We start from the raw sequence: 10,011 nt of genomic DNA on the forward strand, positions 1-10,011 counted from the left end.
ATGAAATAGAACTACCAAAAATAAAATAAAAACTAAAATACAAACGTCCGGAACCCTTATTATATATCGCCACTAAAATTGCGCTTGCTCAGTCTCTCCTCCTGCCCATTTTGGACTATGCTGATATCTGCTATCACCATACCAGACCCCTATACTGAAGAGCAATTGAACAAACTCGAACGACTTCATAACGTCTGCATTAGGTTCATTTTCGAGTTGCGCAAATTCGACCATATTTCCATATTATAAATATATACTTACATACATAGATAACACCCATAACTCAGGAACAAATATTCGTGATGAACACTCAAATAAATGCCCTTATCGGGACTCGAACCTAATGAAGTCTGATTGTGAATTATATTGACCAAAACCGGTGCCGACATAATTTCGACCAGCACTTAACCAACATTTGTAGGGTTCCGTCAATGTTCTCAAATTTCGGTAAAAAAATATTATTATATGACCCTTTCATGTTTATAAATTGTACTGAGATATGCTGTCATAAAAAAAAAGATAATAATTACCGTCTTTAATCCACACAGTAAAAAATATTTCACTTCACACACTATTATTCATAGTACACTGACACTACAGTGTTGTTTGTTTAGTGTTCCCTTTTGGCGAGCCGCGAGCGAACTGAGCGCCCGCGTAGAGGGTTCGTGCGACTTTCTGTGACCGCGGCTCCGTTGTCCAACGGCACGATATTTCATCCGTCACGGCATTTATCGCAGGTAAAATGTTCATATTTAGCAATTAACAGCTCTATATTCTTTTTTTATTTAAGGTGAAACGGGACTTTATAACGTACACTTACTTTCTTATTTTTTTAACTGAAGTTTTGCGTAACATTGGAATAAAACAAAAATTAGTTTTTTCTATTAAATACAAATTAATTAGTATAAGTTGTATACCTAATGATTTAAAATATAATACTCTTTATTTATGTACAAGATATATAGTTGTACTACGTAAACGAAATTAATAACTAGCTTAAATCTTAAATAGGCCCTTGAGTCATTGTACCAAGGATGCTGGCGACATTTCCTCGCTGTATCGCAATGCTGATACGATGTGCGAGGAAAAATGATTTAAAATATGACAGATTAGATTTTATAATAATGTAAATCTCAGCATTCTTAGCTCTCAGCGCGTCACGCACGCACTCGTATGCTAGCGCAAGAGGATCACAATGAGATAAGTATCATTATGATAAAGTCTATGTACTTATAGGTTGTTACAGTTTTGATTTTATTTTCATACGACCTTGAAGATCGCTCACGCTTATTGGTGCATGTGACATAAAGTGAAAGTCGTGCGTGAGATGCGCGCCAATCACCAAATTTTGTACTAAAAAGACGATCATCAAGGTACTCCTGGAATTCTAAATACATACGACCCTAAACATTCTACTAGACCAGCGGGCGCAGCATGATTCCATTTTTATCGCCTGTCACTATGCCCGTCACTTTCGCACTTACTTACTTGTTAGAACGTGACAGGCATGGTGACAAGCGATAAAAATGTGACCGTGGTACCGCCGCAGGTTAACAACACCAGAGGTCTCCTTCTTTGCTATCTAATTTTCAACAATAACAAAAAGTCTAATTTTTTTTTCATTCATAATAATCGGATCTAACTTCATTGTATTATGGAAACACGGCCACTACGGCCAGTAAAAGAATGACATCGGACGTTTTCATCCAAGTGTAAGGTTACTACTTACTCAAACGAGATCGAAAGTGCCGATTCGTAACAAGTACAATCGAAATTATACTCTATAGCTCCTACAATAAGGTTCAAGGTTTCAGGAGAATGTGGAGAAAATAACAATAGTCTTAGGGTCAGCAAATTTGAGTCGCAATTTGCATCGAGGTGCTAAACATGTGAGATCACGAATGGCTCTTGGACTTTTTAGGGTTCCGTACCCAAAGGGTAAAAACGGGACCCTATTACTAAGACTCCGCTGTCTGTCTGTCTGTCTGTCTGTTTGTCACCAGGCTGTATCTCAATTCTCATGAACCGTGACAGCTAGACAGTTGAAATGTTTACAAATAATGTATTTCTGTTGCCGCTATAACAACAAATACTAAAAATAGAATAAAATAAATATTTAAGTGGGGCTCCCATACCACAAACGTGATTTTTCGTAATTCGACCTTATAGACAACCGACAATATGGTTCCTTTTAGTTGAAAACGTCACATATGTTTAAATGTGAATATATATCTATGAAACTACTATGACGTTTAAAATAACACTTGCACAGCCTGTACTATCAAAATTGCTGCTGACATCAGGTTTGTTTACAGAGGACCTACCGGGAAACGCGAAACCGAAATTTCGCTCTGCCTCTTTATCGCTCGAATATGCAAGTCACAGAGATGTTAGATAACGAAATTTCGATTTTCTTGTTTCGCGATAGACCCTCAGATTGTGGTAGTGGCGCCCCCAACGTAGAGTTTCGCGTAATATTCCCTATTGACCTAACCTTCTCTTTATATGTGCGCCGATAAGCCGATATTTTTTTCAGTTTTTATTCATTTATTCCTTATACAGCCAGCTGCAAAATTGCATGGCCACTATGAATGAATTCATTAACAATGTGCCCATGCAATATTGTAGCTCGCTATACAAAACGAAATACGTGTAACAGGTACACCCATTCATTACTATTACGCATCTAGCGACCGCACTTTTACTTGATACACATACTTACTTTCTATTTTTTTTTGCCGCTAGGCGCGAAGCTACAGAGTAAGGCCCACCCCACACTAGCGTCTCCCGAGCGAGTCTAGTGAACTCTATGGCTGCTGCCCGACGCAACGTTGGCGCAACTGCGCAGCGACGCTGTAAATGTACAGCGCTGCCCTGTTTATCGTATGTGTATGAAAAACATCATTTAAATAAAGAACTTATTCAAAGAGAACAAGATAAACAATTGTATGACTGTTCAACTGCGGTGGCAGCATAATTCAATTTTAATAGCCTGTCACTTTCGCACTTACATACTTGTTAGAACGTGACAGGCATGGTGACATTGGTGACAGGTGATAAAAATGCGACCGGCGTACTGCGTAATGTTGTTAGCAAGGCTGAGCGCTGACTAGACCGCGACGCTCAAAAAGCGCTAGTGTGGGGTGGCCCTAACAGGCAGTTACAATTGTAAGGTGAATGACCAAAGGCGCGTTTACACTAAAGTGTGTTTTATTTATTAATACTAAAATCGTATATTATATTTATTATTATTCAAATTAGTTACACAGCATTACAGTATTACTACCAAGGCATGCACTGCGAACTACAAAACAAATAAAAAATACAGATACAATACCCAGGTAGCATTTAGACGTCATTATGAGGTTACTTGTGCGTCGCTCACGTCACTTTGCTACCTGGGTACCCTACGAGAAAACACAAAAATTTAAGTATTTAAGATTTGGGCGACGACATAACAGCGTGGCTCCGTTGCGTCGTCTGACTTGGTGTAGGTAGAATTCGGCAAGTTGCCCCGGAACCGCCGAAACACCCTTCGGCCAGAAGTCCGCGCTAGCGATGGTGTCCTGCAGCGGCCGCGGCACGAGCACCACAAATGAACTGATGTGCACATAGTGACGCGACTGCAGCTGGTGCACCCTCAGCGTATAGCCAGTCTTCTGGCCTGGTTATATATATGTCTTTACAAAAAGCGTATTAAAGATTAATTTTAAGTGATAATTGGATATATGGGGCATTTTCTATGAAAAGGGACCTTATTGTCGATGGCGCTTACGCCGCACAGCGTCGCGCGGCATTGTATTTATTTCGGAGCATCGTTTATAATGGCGCGCCATTGACAATAAAAAAAACATATAAAAAATAAATTTTATAGAAAATACCACATATTTGTTGTATAGGTAATATTATAAGACATTTGTAATAACTGGTTATGAGCCTTGCAGCTTGAAATAAATTAATTTTATTTTTTATTATTTTTTTATTAAGCAAAATGGTGGTTTTATTTTATTAGGCTTCAGAAAATGGGAATCGTCTCGTGATACAGGTTTCTGACAGTAAATTAATTAGACCTCAGAACTTTTTTGTGATTAATGACAATACTTACAGCCTTCTAAAACAGATACACGGATGACGTATATCCGTCATATATCGAAGTAGGTATCTTGAAAAAATAAAAGTTTCTAGCTATCGGCTGTAGCCCAATCCTATTTAAGAAACGGCGTCATAATGAAACGTCGACACATTTCATTTAAGTAAAACTTGAATGTAATAATATGTAGTTACAAGTGTGATCCTGTAATTGGCATTCCATTTCTTATGAATTGGTGCTACTTTGTATTGATAGGTGTTGGCTCTCCAAAATATAAATAAATAAATAATAACTAGTAGAGCTCTGCGAGCTGCGATAAGCTTAAAAAAATACCTATTGTGTACTACCAGAAAAGTTCTGTCTAACTACCAAACCTGCACACAAAATTTGACGAGAATCGGTTAAGACATGCGACTTGCAAGTAACATACGGAAGCGTTTGGCCCAAGCTATCGTCGCTATCGCTCGGTCAAAAATTTAATTTTAGAATTTGGACTTAAGTCTACTGCCGCGACGTCGTTCGTCGGATTGTGTGTCGACTTTTCGGCCACCCAGTGTAAATGTGCCTTTATTCAGACCATTTGCATCGTGTAATCTTGTGATTAACTGAGATCATGTTTACGTCATAAGTTAATGTTGGATGTTGGATAATAGAGTCCGTATAAGCTGACTAGGGAATGCAAACCGGTTTTTAATTGTATGGGAAAACCGGTTAATAATCGGTTCTTAACCGAAATGTCATACAAATAAAAACAGGTTTGCATTCCCTAAAGTTGACTTTGCACCGACTCGAACAGAACAAAGTGAGGGAGTGTCATTATACACGTCCTATTTTCATAGAAATTAGCTCCATGCATGAATTTATTTATATTTTTGGATTCATCATTTATATCGTTGGAACACCGGAAATGATAAAAATACTTTTGTAAACCTTAACATTATTTTATTAAAAAATATTTAAAATGTTGAAAAATTTTGAGCGGTTGAAACGCTCATAATTTTTGGCGCGAATTCGACAGAGCGTGATGACGTCACACGTTGGGCGGCCCAACTGACGTTTGCTACTAATGACACTAATCTGTCGAACGCGTGACGTCACGTGGCGTTTCGAGCGTTTCGCTCACTAGCTTTTCGCGGGCAAATTTTTGTACTTTTTATTTATAATTTTAAGTAATTAAATGGTAATTTAAAAACGGAAATGCATTTGTAACATGATATAACGGTAACAAACATCCGAATAAAACGTATTTCGTTCAAATATACACTTCATGCATGAGGCTAATTATACATCACGATGACATTACCAGTTACCACACTTTGTCATTGCAAATGCCATTAGTAAGCTTGATCTCACTCTATATACTATACAGGCAAAACATGGCAAAAAAATGTACATTCCAATTGCTAGGGAGGTTTTGGGATTATACTGCATGAGCAAGTTTTACTATTGGACCAACTACACGAAATCGCGAAATAGTGAAAATAGCGAAATTGTGCAACAAGAGGATAGTTGGTTTTTCTTGCGAGTGCTTATTTTCAAAAACACGAGATGTAAAATAACTTTGCTCTCGTGTTGCACATATAATTTTTCACCTCAGTAGTGAGAACATATTAAAGGTTAAAATGTATTTCGAATTACACAGAATAATACAGAGAAGCAAAAAAAAAAAAACAATTTGTACTAGATGTATGAAGTGGCAGTTCATGGCCTTCACTAAATTAAAAAGCTAATTGTTTCACTCCCTGGAGTGAGGAAAGTCGCACTTTCGTCACTCCCTGGAGTGAGGAAATCGCACTTTCCACACTCCAGGGAGTGACGAAAGTAGACTTGTTCGAGCTGCTGAGGTGAAAAAAAATTTACTCTCTCATAGAAAATGGACCAGCCAAAATTTATGAAACAGCCAAAATGTTTACACTTCTAGACATAAAATTAGTTAGGTCAAGCCAATATTAGCGCCTAGGTACACTAGCAAACTAACAATATATTATGTGTGTCATTAACGAAGTCTCAAACACAGATGATAATCATCATCATCATCATCATTGGCCTTCAACATCAATTAAATGATGGTTTAAACAGCGTCCCTAACCCCTAACACTGCGGCACTTACGTAAATGACTAGTAAGTCCAATGCGAGAGCGGCAGCCGCGACCGCATAGCGGGCAAGAGAATGTTGTGCCCTGTGATGAAGGTGGGAAATCAGCGCGCTGGTGTCTTAGTTCTCGCCTAGTGTGAAGGAGGTCAAGCCATGCTTCATCGTGTGCAGCTGCTCCCTTGCCCAGGGTTTTCCTCCAGTGATAATAACTATACCTAAATAAATTTTTAACAAGCAGAAACGTCTGCAATCGATGCTATTAAGCTTAGAATAAATTTAAAAGTACCTAAATACCTAAATAATTGCATTAAACCTTGAACTAACGTCGTGGTAATTAAAATAATCTTCGCTGTTCGTCACATGTATTTAACTATCATTTAAAAGTACGTAAAATCGTTCATAAAAATAATTGATTGTGCTTATAATTGCTTTTGTTGAGTGAACCTTCTGTACCATGTACTATTTATTCTGTGGTCAGGGGTTAAAACCGAAAAAAGTGTCCTCAGTTTTCAATAAAAAATGTATGAGTCACTTTTTTGAAGATCCATACAAAATATAATATACATTTTATATGCAACGTCATGATAAAACTAACAATTAAATTTCTTGGGACACTTTTCTTTTTAAATTCAATTGTACCTACTATTGAATGAACCTAGTTACTCGAATATTAATTCGCAAATGGGTCAAAATTCTTTTCATTGTCTTGTTCTTTGTCGCCAAAAAATGCGACGGAGTGGAGGTTTATAAATGCAAAGATAGATATAACTCCGTAATAGATGGATACAGTCTAAGGAAAAAACGTGCCTCGAAAATCAAGAAATTTTGATTCTCGTTCAGAGGGCGCTACTAGTTTTGGCCTACAGTCGTATAGATGGCGTTGACGGTTTCGTTTGTTATTTAACAATTTTAACGCATATCAGTGAAAGAACATGGGTCAAAATCATCAAAATAATTAATGCAAATAAAAAAAATCATTTATCTATATTTAAATACATTTTATCGTATTTTTACAAATCTTCAATTTTAGTTTTAAAGTGTGTCGACAGATGGCAGTGAATTTACTGAGGTTACAAAATTTACTATTTATTTGGCCCAAGTTAAGGTAGAAAGCGGAATGTAGCTGGAAAGCAGGGTTATAATGAATTCAATCAGATTAACCTTTCGTATGACTTGTCCCGTATACGTCCCAAGACCGTTTATAACTATCTTGTCAATTTATAATTATATTGTCAATGTATAATTAATAATTTCAAGGTTATTCAGTAGCAAATTTTAGACAATTGCTGCATACGTAACTTAAGAATCACTGCTTAACATACGTGCAAATACTGCAATTGTTATTTGTGATATTATGTACAAGTGTGACAAGTAAGCAAAACACTACGAGAGGCCAATTCTAACTTTAATTTGATTTGATGTCTAAATAATTTCATTTTGTTATTACGCGCGCGTGCATTTCTCTCGTACTTTTTCGTAATTATGTATTGGCACAGAATAACTAAAAGTTGGTATTGGCGCGCGCGAGGCCTGTTGGCTTGAAATTTAGAAAATTCTGGTAAACTATATAGTTTAATTCCTGTTTCACTACCTAATTTTCTCCGATTTATTTTATTCATAAGAATTGGTGACTTCAAGATAATCATGACACCGACCTGTTAAAGGTTGACTCACGATAGAACGGTCCGGGTCCAAGCCGAGGCGTCCGACACTCCGTTTTCTATGAATGGTGACGGTGATTATTTACGTGATGCTATTGAAAACGGGGTATCGGACGCCTCAGCCTGGCCCCTAAACATTTTAGCGTGAGTCATCCTTAAAGCATCATAAACCTGATTACTGTCTGTCAAAAAATATGAATTTCCCAAAATCATGAATCTAGTATAACTGGATCGGTCATGAAGGGTGGTGACCGAACGGGATAGTCTTATGTATCTTTCAGTGGGAGTAGCAGAGAAAGCGCTGTTATTGTTTATCCTTGTCACAGTTTCACATTTTTTTATTCCCCACCGTAAATTTACTATGGTTTATGGTGGGCTACAAATCTACTCGACCAATCATTTTGTTACTTTGCGTATATGTTTTGTCCCTCACGGGCGCACGCGTATAGTTGATCTATGTAATGCTAGGTGGGGTCCCTTTGTTTGACATAATTATTGAAAGTCATAATGTAATGATTTTCATATTATCATTAGTCATAATTCTGAAACCGTTAACTTTTCAGGAATTTCCTCGGGTTATCGTATAGATAGGTTAGGTTAGGTTTGTTTTATGGCAATCCTGAAAAGTTACGCGTTTCTGAGAAAAACCAAATTATGACTAATGATAATATGACAATCATTACATTATGGCTTTCAATAATTATATCAAACAATAGAGAACCAATGCTAGGTCTATGCCCAAAACGCTTTCGCTTTTAATATGAACCCGTGCGTCAGTGACACAATCCATTGTAGATTTGTCAACCGGAACTTTACATTCCCATAATCAGCTTCACACACTAAAATAACAATACAAGGCACACTCCATTTAGTGTACGTACTTATTTATTGTTATTTTCAACACTTTATGTTGAGGCCAGGGGCCCGTTTCTCAAAAGCTTAGCTTTTAATACAAGTGGAAGTCCCTTTCTAACAGAAGCTGTCGAAAAGTATTACAAGTTATAGTATGCGGTCTATCTACTGAGCTCGTTCACTTACCTGTACTGACAATGGCATTCTGTTAAACAAAAGCCATTATTTGTGCCTGAGCGCGTGGCCTTTGTGCCTGAGCGCGTGGTCATTGTGTGTGAGCCTCAAGCACAAAGGCCACGCGCTCAGGCACAAAAGAAATAATGGCTTTTGTTTAACAGAATGCCATTGTCAGTACAGGTAAGTGAACGAGCTCAGTAGATAGACCGCATACTATACAAGCTTTTGAGAAACGGGCCCCAGGCGTCTTTTACGGCCAACGGAGGTCTTTGGTGCACATAAAATTTATCGCTTGCGTAGGCGCAACTAAAGAGTTGCCTGCTGTACAATTTGTACAGATTAAGTGCTTCAATTTTGAAACGCCTACAACATATCAGATAGGTTGTAGGCGTTTCAAAATTGAAGTTTAATATGTATATCATATGGTTGAGTTACGAAAATTCAATAGGTTTATTATTCACTTCGTTTTTAGTATATACTCTTACGGTGAAATTACCCGGCTCGTACCAGTGAGTTTTTCGGAACTTATGTACGAAATATCATTTGATATTTACCAGTCGCTTTTCGGTGAAGAAAAACGTCGTGAGGAAACCGGACTAATCCTGACAAGGCCTAGTTCCCTCTCTGGGTTGGATAGTTAGATGGCAGTCGTTTTCGTAAAAACTAGTGCCTACGTCAATTCTTAGGATTAGTTGTCAAGCGGACCCCAGGCTGTATCAATAAATCAAATATTGTCGAAATCTGACGGAAAATAAACAGACAACCAAAATACAAAAGCGGCCCTTTACAATAACTGATGTTAACTGCTCCGTATAACATTGCATTCCAGTACCAGTTCTATTAGTAGACAGGTGTTGTTACTAATAATATCCAGAAAACGTAACTAGCTAGATTTTATATCCCATTAAAGCTGCATTAAAGTAATTAATTACAGGCGAAGGTACCTTTCCTTTCGTAAGAAGTGGTTTCTCTAGCCATGAGAAAACTTTTCCAGGAAATTAAACCTGTCTTACAACATGGTAATCGTATAGATTAGCTCTAAATACTTTCAAACCAGTTTTGTTATTAGCGCCATCTATACGCAGCGTAATACAACTTAAGCAACGACATCTAACGAGCATTTTGGAAAGTTGCTC

This window comes from Cydia strobilella, chromosome 14, assembly GCF_947568885.1.
Source record: "Cydia strobilella chromosome 14, ilCydStro3.1, whole genome shotgun sequence".
Lineage (NCBI taxonomy): Eukaryota > Metazoa > Arthropoda > Insecta > Lepidoptera > Tortricidae > Cydia > Cydia strobilella.